This window comes from Lepisosteus oculatus, chromosome 28 (genome assembly GCF_040954835.1).
Source record: "Lepisosteus oculatus isolate fLepOcu1 chromosome 28, fLepOcu1.hap2, whole genome shotgun sequence".
Classification (NCBI taxonomy): domain Eukaryota; kingdom Metazoa; phylum Chordata; class Actinopteri; order Semionotiformes; family Lepisosteidae; genus Lepisosteus; species Lepisosteus oculatus.
This window is the reverse complement of record NC_090723.1, coordinates 462,748-475,617: the sequence shown is the minus strand read 5'-3', so window position 1 is coordinate 475,617 and position 12,870 is coordinate 462,748. Positions and strand designations below refer to the sequence as shown.

The 12,870-nt window shown below is 49.6% G+C and overlaps 1 protein-coding gene across 3 annotated transcripts in view; it reads right to left on the bottom strand.

Moving 5' to 3' along the window:
- The window catches only part of znf652 (zinc finger protein 652), a 47,797-nt gene extending 41,086 nt beyond the window's left edge, over nucleotides 1-6,711 (bottom strand). Inside the window, exon 1 of one of the 3 annotated variants that reach the window (XM_015361972.2) lies at nucleotides 6,413-6,711. The gene's annotated coding sequence lies outside the window, so the exon portion shown is untranslated. Of the gene's footprint in view, nucleotides 1-4,523; nucleotides 4,553-4,669; nucleotides 4,998-6,412 lie in introns of those variants that run through there. The other 2 variants (XM_006638089.3, XM_015361974.2) reach the window with 2 other exon arrangements.
- Between the last annotated feature and the right edge of the window lie 6,159 nt (nucleotides 6,712-12,870).

Here is a 12,870-nt window from a genome sequence, read left to right as displayed (position 1 = left end):
GGCGAGGCGAGGCTCGGGGGCGGCGGCACCCCCACACTCTTTCCAGACCCTCAGGTTGTTTCACAGAAGCCTCGCGAGCCGAGAAACCTCAGGTTAACATTCACATGCCGGTTCTGGCTCCAGCCATCTCTGCATCGCTGACACGGTTTAGAAACTTCTGCTTTAGCCAAAATAATGATAAACCCATCTGGAATAAAAATCTGTTTGCAAAACAAAGTTGCACACATTCATTCTCGAGAATGAAGCATTTTTCTTGCAGCACTAAAATCAAATAATCAAATGTTGGCATCGCTGGAGCAAAGGTTAAAAATGACCTGTCACAAATTACAGCAGTTTTTCACACAACACATCGATACACAGCTCTTCAAATCGGTATTTCTGCTGCAATGTTCAAACACGAGTGTCACAATCTCTGCTTCAGTGCATGAATCTCGTGCTGCTACTGTACAACTACGAATTCACTGCTCTGCCTGCCACACGGACCGCTGGGCTGGAACTTCCCAGATCAAGGACTCAGCCCTCTGTCCTGAGGGCTTGATACCTCCGGAGCCCTGCGGCCGACGTCTCGACCGGCTCAAGTCCCTCGGGCGCTGTGCTGTGAATCCATCACCAGTGGGCCGGGCCGCGTGCGACCGAGCACTCACCCTAACCCTTACACGACACTGACTGCGCTCCCGGCTTCAGAGAAACAAGGAGAGGAAGAGAAATTTACAAATATAGAAGCTCTAACAATTGTATAAAACCTCAGTTTCTCGGAGAAACAAGCCTGGTGCTTGGCCACTCCCAGAGCTCACAGGGCCACACTTCTGTTAGTGACCGCTGTCATTATTTCCTTTTCTCTGTAACTTGTACTCCAATGTAACGTCTGCATAAAAAAGGCAAAAATCTAAAAGCAATAACCCAAATATAGTCAGATTTATTAGCAAGGTTTATTAACGTGTTGGTTTCAGAAGGGCCTGGACACATGCCTGACTGTCCTGGTGTTAGTGGGGGACTCCCTATATCTGATGAAGAGGAGGAGCTCGGGGACACTGCAGGTGTCCAGGCCAGCGCCCTGCGAATGTCTGTGCTGCTAGAGAGGACACCAGCTAAACACACAGGCCAGGTGACCACCAAAGAGCAGAAGTGCAATACTTTCAAAACACAAAGCCTAAAAACAACGCTATAAAACACAACACATACACTGAGCCCAGTGAGGACAGTCTGTATGAAGTCTCCAAGGTTAGACAAAAAAACTGCAGACAAGACCGAATAAGGATGAACACAGTATAACTCAAGGGCCAAGTGCATGCTCATGCAGAAAGAACACTGAAAGCCTTTCATTTAAAAGGACCACAAACTGAGTTACATGTTTGCCCAGGACCTGCCTTTTAACGCATGTGACTGACCCGGTCCAGGGGCTGAAGGCAGCCAATGTGCAGCTGCACCTGCAGCTTTCGGACAGAAGTGGCTTTATTTGAAGCAAAACCAACAAGAGGTGCCTTTTCTTTAATTTAACAGTTTATTTATAAGGGAAGTCTAGGGGGACACCCTGTAATTGTGGGGTTCTGCACTGCTGGACACCCCACTCTGGCTCTCTGGCCTCTGCTTGAGGGATGTGGGCCACAGAGGTGATGTGGAGCCCCAAATATAACATTCTGACGTAGCGGAACCCCCCCGAGACCCCCTCTTCTCCACACGAGCACAAAAACCAGAGACATGACGCCCTGTGTGCACACAACAGGCTTGCCTTAAACTGGGGAAAACAGACTGGTGGCCAGTATGGAATATCACACTTCTCTGCTCCATGGGCTTCTACAGCCTGTCATGTGCCAGTAAGAAAGAAGATCTCGTCCCTGCTTGTGCTTGCTTGGGAGACGGAGACTTTTCTGGTTACTTTCATGAGGTAGAGCGACCGTAATGGACTGGGGGATTACTGGAGGATGGGCTCTGGAATGATGTCGGAGGAACAAGGGTTTCATGGCTCAAGAAGAACAAACTCACAAGTGAGGTGAAAGAGCTCCCCGTGACTGACCACCCCAGCGTCCACCTGTCCTGGGCAGCTCCAGGGAAACTCCGTGGGTCACCTGCTGGCACGTGGAAGACCCACAGGTGCCAGGACATGCGGTCCGAAGGCTGAGTCACAGACCCCAGCCTCACGGTCGACTCTGGTCAGACAACTGGACACACCGGAGGATCACCCCAGCCTTTCACCGGACGTCCGAAACGTTTCCACACGACTCCAGCCCTGACTTACACGAGTCAGGATACTGGATGTCCCACACCGAGGAGGCAAGGAGAATTATTCAGGGCTTTAGGCTCGGGACAGTACGGCCACAGACCTGTGCCAACGGTGCGAATTTAGCCAAGCGAGTGCCGACCACTGGCTGGGACATATCTGCAATATCTCCAGCCTGGCCGGTGGGGCTTCCAGAAATCTCAAAGCCACACGAAGTAAGACCTCGGCTCCACTCTCATACAGCAGGTGTGTCCTTTCCCTTTCTGGGTTTAGTCGGTTATGGCCAGCTTAAACATTGCCAGAGGCCGCCCCCCAGCTCCTCAGATAAAACATTAAACTGGGGTCCTGCTTCTGAACGCCACTGTCGGAAGTTTAACGAGGGCGACTGTTAACTGGCTTCAAACCTGAGGAATCTCTGAGAGGCGGGTATGAACACACACCCTCTCTAGCCTGACGATCTCGGCAAAATAGGTCAAAGATTATCACCGCTTTAGGAGAAAACATCACACACAGGCAGACAAAAGCTAGGGGCAAAGAACTAGCATTACTTTGAAAAGATCCATTATATTTAAATTCATCGGAATTTTGCCATTTTCTGGGAGCTGTGCTCTCAAGCATGTAAAGTCCTCTGGGGGGTCATCAAAGACTCTGGGTACCCCCAGAAACAAAATGAAACACTTCACCCAAGTCTAGAGCCCCAAAGTGTGTATTGTCATTATATTGTCACTCTCTGACACTGTCCACCTACTCAAACAGTGCCCAACTACAGATCTCTGAAGCAATTAAAATCTGTAGTATTATTTTAAAAAAGCAATACTATGAAGACTGCGTATTTAAGGAGTTATCTTTAAATTACGGTTTTGGTTGAAAATGATGTAATGAAAATCATGGCATAAAAAAGTTTTGAGAAACTACTTTGGAGCAAGTCTGCGAGTGCAGCAGGAGCATGCTCAAGTCATGTCGACAAAACGTCAGGGTCCCCTAAAAACTCTGCCACCGCAGGCCGGCTGACAGCGCTCTCACCTCGACTTTCGGGGGACCCAGACAGCTGGCGTGCAGCTAGCGATTAGCTGCTCGACACTGTGGCAGGCTTCACCGGTTTGCCTCAGACACAGCCAGCGAGGCCTCAGGACAGCCTGGGAACGCGTACAGTCTGCCAGGGGCTGACACACGTACTGTACGCGGCGCGTCCCTCTACACCCGCCTGCAGTCGGTCTGCGCACCCCGAGAACACTCCGTGCAAACCCCAAAAAGCAAACGACAGCTGACCGTGAAACCGGCGCTGGGTTTCGACCAGAGGAAGAGTAGGGGGAATAAAACAACGAAAAAGCCCAAGCCCGAACACTTTTGCAAAACACTTGGTAGATGTCGTGGCCTACCGATGTCCTACCCCCTCCTCACCGCCGCCGCCGCGTCTATACTGGGGGTATTTCCCCACCATGCCCATCACGAACACCGCGTAGCGCCAGACAATGGACGCCGGGCAGGTCCGGGGGACAGCGGGGCAGCGGGAGCCCGGGAGCCGGGAGCGCTGCGCCCCAGCAGGCGGCTCGGCTCCGGCGGAGGCTGTGTTCGGCGCCTCTTTCACCCCAGTGCATTAGATCATTTAAAGAAAAAAAACGTGTGCTCAAGAAATAAAAGCACGGCAAACTAGCAAGAGTAATGCTGAGCGAGCTACCCTCGTCCCGCAGAAAATAACAGTGCGGTTCTGCAGACGGACACGGATGCCGTGGCCTAGCTGGCGGCTGCAGCCGTCACTGGGCACCGCCAGCGCTCCCACAGCCGCCTCCCCAGCACGACCAGACCCGCTCGGGCCGGAACACTCGCTCTGCTGCAGACGGCAGGACCAGCGCTGCACGGGAACGGAAAGCCGCCCTCGGCTTTGCCAAGGCGCACAAATTAGTGGGAAAACCGGCGCAGATAAAGGGTTAAAAAGGGAAACAAGCCAGGCCGTTTTGTTTTAAGTGTGGAAGTTAAATGCAGAAGAGTTTGCAGAATAAGGAATACGCGCCATCAGCGTTCGACACCCTGCAGGGGCGCGTTTCTCCACATAAAGAGGTGTTACCCCACTAAATATTAATAAATACACCCGCAGGTCAGAGCAGCGACTTCCACTTGTTTCAGACCCCGGTCTCGATCTCCGCAGCTCCGGCTCCGCCGGCAGTGCTCTGGGAGATTAACCGACAAGACGAGGACCGATCCCAGGGCTGCTTTTTAACATTTAAAAGAGAAGGGGGGTGGGAGGGGTACTGAAAAGGGATTCCTGTCTTTTTCCAAACAAAAACAGAAACACTTCGCCACAGACCTCTCCTCCCGCACGACCCGAGCGCACTGCCTCGGCCCCCACCCGCGACCGCCGCGCAGACCACGGCGCAGCGCCCCTTTCTCTTTGTTGTCATCTTGCCATCTTGCTAAATGCAAAAATAAATAAACTTGTGGCTCTCTACTCACCCACGGCCATAGCGCCCTCTCCCCCCATTCTGCTTCATGCAGAGAAAATGTTGCACAAGGAAACCAGTGCACATGAAAACAGATCTCGGCTCTCCCGTCTGCGCGCTGCCGCCCGTGGGTTTTGTTGTTTTGTTTGTTTTTTTTCCGGGACACGCTGTTCCGTGCGGGATCTTTTATTCCTGGGTTTCGGAAAGCCCGTGTTTTGCTCGCAGACTCTCTCTCTCTCGCCTCCGGCTTCAGCGCTACGTGGCCGGCCTGGTTCCGCGCGCCGTCCCGCGCTCGTCCCCGTGCCCGACTGCCCGGGCCGCCGTCTGGGGCGCGTGCACGCGCACCGCCGCCGGCGGCGCTGTTCTCTCTCTCTCCTCTTCCTCCGCGAGCTGAAGGAGAGCGCGCGCGTACGTGCTCGCGCCCGCCGGACCCCCCCTTTAATAACCCTCTTGATCTGAAAGCGAAAGGAACCGACTTCGCTCAAGTCAGGCTGTACTGGCAGAAATGTCTTCAAACTGTCTTATTTTATATATAAGTTCTTTAGACATTTTGATCTGCTGCCAAAACTATCAGTTATTTGTTCCTTTATTACTTTAAGTACCTTGGAAAGAGTGGACCTTTTTAGTCAAAGGGAATTATTAATATATAATAGTAATATTCTCTTTGCATACATAGACTCTGTAGTCTCATTTTTTAACGTTAAATTCAAGTTGAAACAACACGCAGTTGCATACATACTGTGCGAAACAAGAAAACGCATGAGCAGTTTTGTAGACATCATTTATCTTGTAATGCAGCGCATAACAAGAATAATATGTTTCAGTTTCAAGCGATACTCTGTGGTCTATCTACCTAGATACATGTACATTAACATGACTCAGAATATTCTTAGTTTCCCCATGGGAATTTCTTAAATAACAAAAGTGTTACAATCGCGTGATAATCTGTGATTTCTTTCGGCGTGACAATTTAAGAGGAAACTCATATTACACAGAGGCTTCAATATAACTATTGTCGTTTGATTTGTTTCATACTTAGAATATTATTTACCCTTTATAATTAGCTTTACATGTCCCATACATTATCATGAATAGTAATGATTTATCATCTTAAATCGTGCATTGTTAAAATATTCCCGTGAAAAGGTATTTTCCGGGCTTCAGCGAGCGGTGCGCTCTCTTGATCTGTTAACTCTATACAGTTAAAATATAACGAAAGGCGTCGCAGGACTTGTAATCCTGCTGCAGAAACAACTAGTTGATGTAAGCTTGGTATTAAAATCCCACTCAAAAACAAGACCAAGCACATTAGCGTTTTAAAAACGACACACTATTCAGCTGTGCCAACACTGCCCATGCCTGGGGAATTCCGGCAGCGATGTGCAGAATGTCCACTCCGCACTGCCGCCGCCTGGCGTGGACCGCACTGACCGGCGCTGTCACGGGTGGTCTCGCCTTCAAGCGCCGCGCCCGCGCAGCTCCTGCCTCCAGCCCCCGGCCGTCGCTCGTGCACGAAGCCCCCCCCCCAGTCAGCAACGCGTCCCGACACCCGACCCCCCGAAACAAACTCCAAATCGCACAACTTATCAGCCTTTCTGAGACAGCACATTCCTGCTCGTCCCCTCTCTCCTCCCCTTTTCCTGGAGGATTCAGAGAGGGGCGGTGCTCATCCCACCGCATTCCCGGCTCTCCCTCTCCTGGAGACGGAGCCCAGGAGCTCAGGAATCCCGAGTTGGAGTAAAACATCCAGACTCACCGCCCCGCCGGTCGCAGGATCTGACATCTAGCGACAGACGCGCTGATGAAACCCGCGGCAGGCGCGTTCCCCGCAGTCTAACTCAAAATGCAAACACAGGTGTTGCGGGTTCTTGCTCGGGGACGCTCTCCGGCGGCGCTCGGCCTCTCCGCAGGTCACCTGTGTGAGGGGCAGGGGCGCACGGCTCTCTCCGTGTCTCAGGGCTGCGGCGACCTTCTCCCTCCCGCCTCCTCTGCGCCTTTTCCACTCAGATGTGGGCTGGGTACCGCAGCTCCCGGCGCGACTGCGACTCGGCTTTGTCACGAAGAGAAATGTGCAGTTTCACTCAGACATCCCGGGGTAAAGGTCGTGACCGCAGTTGCAGGGAGTTGACACGATGTCTGATTTTCGCACAGGAGATCTGACTGATGACAAAAATTAATAAATTATTAGTAGAAACTAATAGTCGCTAATACTTAAATGTTAGACTATAATGTGCGAAATATTATTGTGTCTGAAGCGTGTGAACTTCGACAGCGGCAGGGAAAGCCTGTGTGACAGTGAAGGAGCCGGAGCCGGTCGGACCCCTCAGTGTGTGTTGATGCGCTGGGCAGGGCTGCATATTTACAGTTTACAGCTTCACTGGCGAGGAACATTCCCTGTTGTTGTTGAGGAGAAGCCGAAGAGCTCAGTTTTATACAAATTCCTCTCCCAAGCTCCTGGCTCCCGAATGTCCTCAAACTCTCTTGCACCCAGCCCCTGTCGAGGAATTATTTTTGTAATCATTATTAATTTGTCAATCGATCAACAATTTGGAAATAGTGTGAAAATGTCCAATATTTAAGGATAATTTGCATACTAATTTGGTGTGTTGTCAATTAGCAACATGAATTCATTAGTAGTTCAGGTGGGTAGCTGCGTCAGCATGTGTAGGCTGCAAAGGAACAAGTAATAGGTTTATTCCATGCTGAAAAAAAGAAGAAAGAGAACACAACGTTTTCCACCTGAAGAAGGCTCCATGGCCGAAACGTTGTGTTCTCTTTCTTCTTTTTTTCAGCATGGAATAAACCTATTATTTATTAATTCATTAGTTCTAACCATAAAATCCACTCCACATAATCAGACGTTTGCATCTCCCAGATTTAGCCGGGGTTGAGCGAGAGCTCTCTGCTGCCCCCTTCTGACCAGCGTGATCCAGAGTCCCAGTGCAGCCCCAGCATCCCAGCGCTTTATCCATGTGACTCCCTGCAGACACCCCTTGACACCAGGGTCTGTCTCCCTGACGTGCCCGTCTCCCTCGAACCCTACTGGATGCCCGCTTGGCCTCTGTAGGCGTCTCTTGTCCACTGAGCCAGTGCTCCTCACAGCCCTGCAGTCAAATGCTTTTCCACTTGGTCCAATGTGTGGTTTCTTCCCATTTCCCTCCTCTTAAAAAGCCCCCCGTCACTGAACACCAGCCCAAACCTGGAAGCAGGGAGAAGGGCAGTCCGGGTGTCTTGCCCAGCGGGAATGCGCGTGCAGGCCGGCAGTGCTGTGCGCTGGCACAGGTGCACACCAGCACGCCGACCGAGAGCCAGGGACGCACTGGATCTGAGGCTTGTCTTACTGCAGCAGGCTAGCCGGAGAAAGACAGGAGGCTCTTCGCTTTTCCAAGCTTCTAGTTCAGATTGAAGTCTGAGCCAGGGGAAGAGAACAGCATTGCTCTCTCTATGACAAAACTGGAACCAGTGCAACATTTCAACCTGGTGTCCATCTAAGGGAGGGAAGGATTGTCATAATTAATTTGCAGGAAAGTTTATCTTTTGTTTCAAAATGGTCTTATCTCCCATTTGTTCTTGGAAACAATAGCAAACAGTTCAAATCTATCCACCAGCAGACCAGGAATTGCACAGAGGCTTGGAGATCTGTGTGGAGAAAAAGCAGCAGATTCCTTTTCCAGGAAAAAGGAGCGCCGTAGTTGGAGGTCTCTGAAGATTCCTGGTCAAGGCCTGGTTTGGGGGGGTTGTACTGGGGAGGCAGGAGGAGACCGGCTGGGAAGGACGGCAGGGTGGCACGACACTGGGGCCGCGCAGGTGCTCAAGAGCCCCCGAAGCTCCGCGCCCAGCACTGGCCCGGGGATGCGAGACCTGGAGTGTGGTTTTAACGTCCACTCAGTGCTTAAAGATGCAGTGCTGTGCTGGAGTCAAGACAGGCCAACAGACCTCCATTATTCTTCTGTCTCCTTCTGCACACTGAGCTGAGGGTCATGTGCTGCCCAGAGGCACTGCCGCACATCACATTTCTACAGAGCTGATGTCACTGCACAGCCCAGCCGCCGTCACATGTGCTGCATGAGTGAGGACGCTCCGGTCTCGGGCAAAGTACAGCGGCTGATATCAGATTGCACAGTGGAGAAGGCCGAAAAAAAGGGAAATGGCCTTTGATCATATCCCTCACCGCTGAGTCATTTCGTCATCACACCAAGACTGCATGGGTTAAGCTTAAAAAAAAACCTGAATATGTGAAATTAATAATCTAGTCAAATGACCTTTCTAAAATCCTGCAACTAGTTTCAGCATGTTTTGTACTGTACAACTTCAACAAAATCAGCCCAGTCCCTTCAGCTGAAGAAAAACAAATTCCAGGCTTTTGGAAGTTCTTTCTTTCCTATGAAGCCAAGCAATATGGGCCTGTGAGGAACACGAGTAGAAGGTGTTTTATGGACAAATGAAAATGAAACCCCGACTGTCCAGGGTGGATCTCAGAGTGTGGTGAATCGATGGTGCACATTTTCTGCCTGCTGGTTTAGGTGCGCTCAGACCCTGTTCCTCTGGAATCTCATTTTAAACCCATTAAGAGTCCAGAATTTGCATTCTCCTTGCGCTAACCAGTCCCCACTTCTTAATAATGCTGTAGGAGCTCAGGCAACTTTAGCAGATAAAGCAATTTCTCTTTTAAATGAGATGATTCAACAGACATTCGGGTCCAAAGGTGCTTGATTTCACTGTCAGCCCCCTGGCTACAACCAGCCAGCAGCTCCTGAGACTGAAAAGCATTCAGCTTCTCAGAATGCTCACAGCAGAGGTGTGTGCAGTGGGCAGTGTGCTCCAGAGCATTCTGCTGTTGAATTCTGCCCAAAATGTGCTCTACACACCTTAGACCCTACACAAAAACACACACCACTCCAAGGAGTGGCTACCTATTGATCTTTAGTACCACAACATGTTTGTTATAGTTTCATTATGACTGTGTCACCTAACGTGGGTTTAGTTACACCCTATATAATATTCTGTCCGAGTCCTGTTTTCAAATTGATCTCTAAACTCCTGGGGTTGTTCACAACATCACCTGTTGTTTTCTGTTCTACAGAAGCACTGAGGCAGCACTGCTGGTGATGATCACTCCCAACTAACCAAGCAGCCATTTCACCTCAGCAGTGACAGCAAATAATAAAAACACCCCTTTTACAGGATAGAAGTTGGTTTTGGTGTGAACATGGTAACCACAGAATTTTTATAACAACTATTTTTTAAACCTTTAAAAACAGAGACATTCAACAAGTACAGAAAAGCACAGCAGTGTTAAAGGTCAGCTCATAGGAAAAAAACTGAAGGGAAAAAGAGCTGATTAAACAGCTTGTAAATGGAAAGACACTTCACAATGGACTCACACAATGAGCTCAGGCCCCGATACGTTCCTTGAGCACAGTTTCCATCAGAGTTTATTTTAATGAAGTGGAAATACAGTGTTGGTTGAGCTGCACGAAAAGTGAGCATACCCCTGAGATGGTAGCTGGGGATGAAAGAATGACCCATTTTCATGTTTATCAGGCTTACTGACCTCAGCTCAAAGAAGTCAGCAGAAAGAAATTTGTGGAAATGTACAATCATATACAACGATGAATGGTCTTAAAATAAGACTGAGCAACGGAAGAAACAGCCGTTTTCACACAACTACACGCTTACACATCAGAGCTTTTTTTTGCCAATACAGACCAGTAACCAGAACTGAGCTCCTAATGAACGCCTTCCTAAATATCGCTACAAGGTTTGTACTTAATTGAATTCAACACTGCGGATTATAACTAGCTGAAATAGTATGGATAGAGACGTCGGTGAGTTTCGGAGCTCTATGCAATACTGTAAAGCTACAGAGCTATCCGTTTACAGACAGGTCGTCTCTAGAACTGCAGGAGCCCGGAGAGGACAAAAGTAATTTTGACTGAGTTTGACTGGAGACGTTTGACTCAGAACTGTCTCTCGGTGTGTGCTGCACGACAGCTTGACCTGGACATCCGTTAAGGACCGGCGCTAAGACTTCCTTCTGGGCGCTAGACTGACTGAAGAAGACGTCTGTATACCGTCTGATGCAGACGCTGTGAACGTGGGCTGCTCTTCAGCATCACGGTAAGACATCTGATGCAAATGAGCAGAAAGCCGCAAACTAAATATATCCGCGGTGCTGTTCAGTCACTCTCACACACGCTCGGCTAGGTGCTCTCGCAAACCCAGGCACATCCTTCCTGTTTCTCGCCCGGCGCCCGGCTCTTCGGAGTAGCTTCATCTGCGCGCCCCCCGCCCTGCAGCGCCCACATCACAGCGCGGCCTCGCCTCCCGTCAGCTTCCCTGGAGGCGCCGGGAGCTGCAGAGGCGAACCTCTCCAACTCAGCGTCCCCGGAAATCTGTGTCCCCCTCAGAAACGCGAACCCGCCGTTACAACCTTTCCCCCTTCCTTCTCCGGGACTCACGAGATTTCTCTTCTCCCACATGTAAAATGATTTAAATGTCACGCCTAAGCCCATAAGAGGCGCACAGCGCACAGCCTCTGAGTTCCTTGTCTTGTGTAAAGATAACTTCAGCTTTCATTCGCCAGTTAGCAGTACATGGTTTCACATTACCGTAATCCCTACCAAACACATTAAATACACAGAGAAACCGATATAAACTCGCGCACGGAGGGCTTTTTATCCATTCTGCAACAAGCCAAGACAAACGTACGCAGTCCCTGCCTGTATTCTTAACTATCCTGGAAGGTTTTGCGTGCGTGCGTCGGGGGCAGATTTCCAGAGGATACTGACTTGGAATCGATCTTTCCCAGAGTCACGGGCGGCGCTGAATAGCGTCAGACTCCATTGAGTCACATTTAAGGAAACGCGCTGTCAAGTCATTTTTTTTCAAATGAGGCATCTGAAGGCCTTCATGTGCCTGAGTGGGCGCGTAGATATGCATAGCTAATTATATACAATCCACACAGCTGTGGTTGGAAGTATTCCCTGAAAAACACATGGTCACTGAACAGAAAAAGCGATCATTGATGTTAGTAGACAGATATAGCTCTTAAAAATACAGAGCTTTTAGGAATAACAGTCATATTAATAAAGCTTTTAATTTTTAGCTCTTTTTTTGGAGTGCTTGTGAGTGAGTTTGGCAGCTCTTGACATCCTGGAGGAGGAACGTTGTCAAGGACTCTGTTTCATTTCTCATCCTCAGCCCAGCAGGGGAGTAGCTGCTTTCTCTAGGCTTGTCCACAGCACCTGAGGGGGACCCGGGGTAATGGCAGCTCATGTCAGGATCACAGAAACGGTATGAAACGCGCACACCCACGAACACCTGGACAGGGCTGCTCACTGCTTCCCGCACTGATCCCTGCAAGAGCCCATGTAGATACCCTAGTAAAATACCTCCCTGAGGAACAGGCTGCGCTTTTATTGTGCAAAAACATACTGTACACAGTCTGGAAATCTGTAAAGAGAGACATATTGCAAGCCAGCGCTGTGCTAGACTTGAGAAGAGTCTGGGATCTCGAGACACTAGCTCCACACCCTTGTGCAGGTCGCCCAGTGCCTGCAGACGAGGTCCTGCCCAGGGTGAGTGGAGTTCTGAGCAGACAGAACTTCGCTCTTCTGAAACAACACCTTCGCCTTCATTCCAGCCTCGTAATAGAAGAGTGGAGAGGTATAATATGATTGAAGGGCAGATTTCAAGACTATAACTGTGTTTAGTGCATTAACTGGTCGTCTCTCTGAGGCAGTGACTGAAGTGTCTGTGATAAGAAAAGTGCCCACTAACGGCCCAGAGGACTTCTAGTGTGTAAAGAAAAAAACATCAACAGGATGCTGTAAGTGATTTCCTGTGTGTGGCGCAGAGAGAGCCTGTAACAGGTGTGTCTCAGGTCAGGTGGTTAACTTGCCTTCTCAGAGACTAACTGTCATACAGACACAAGCACAACCGCCATGAGCCAGGGACAATGACAGAGACAGGTAACGTCACAAGAGTCTTACCACACAGGTCTGTATGCAGACATTCACATACTCAATTCTACACAAACTCTACATGGGATTTGAGCACTTATAAATCTAGAGTTCAAATTTAAGACCATAAGAAAGATTATAAACAAGTGGATCTAATCTAATTGTTTGGTTACTAGTTAATAAAATGATTAAGGTCTTGTCTGGTCATTTTTTAAAGGATCCCAGGGAATCTGCTTTAATAAAATGAGCA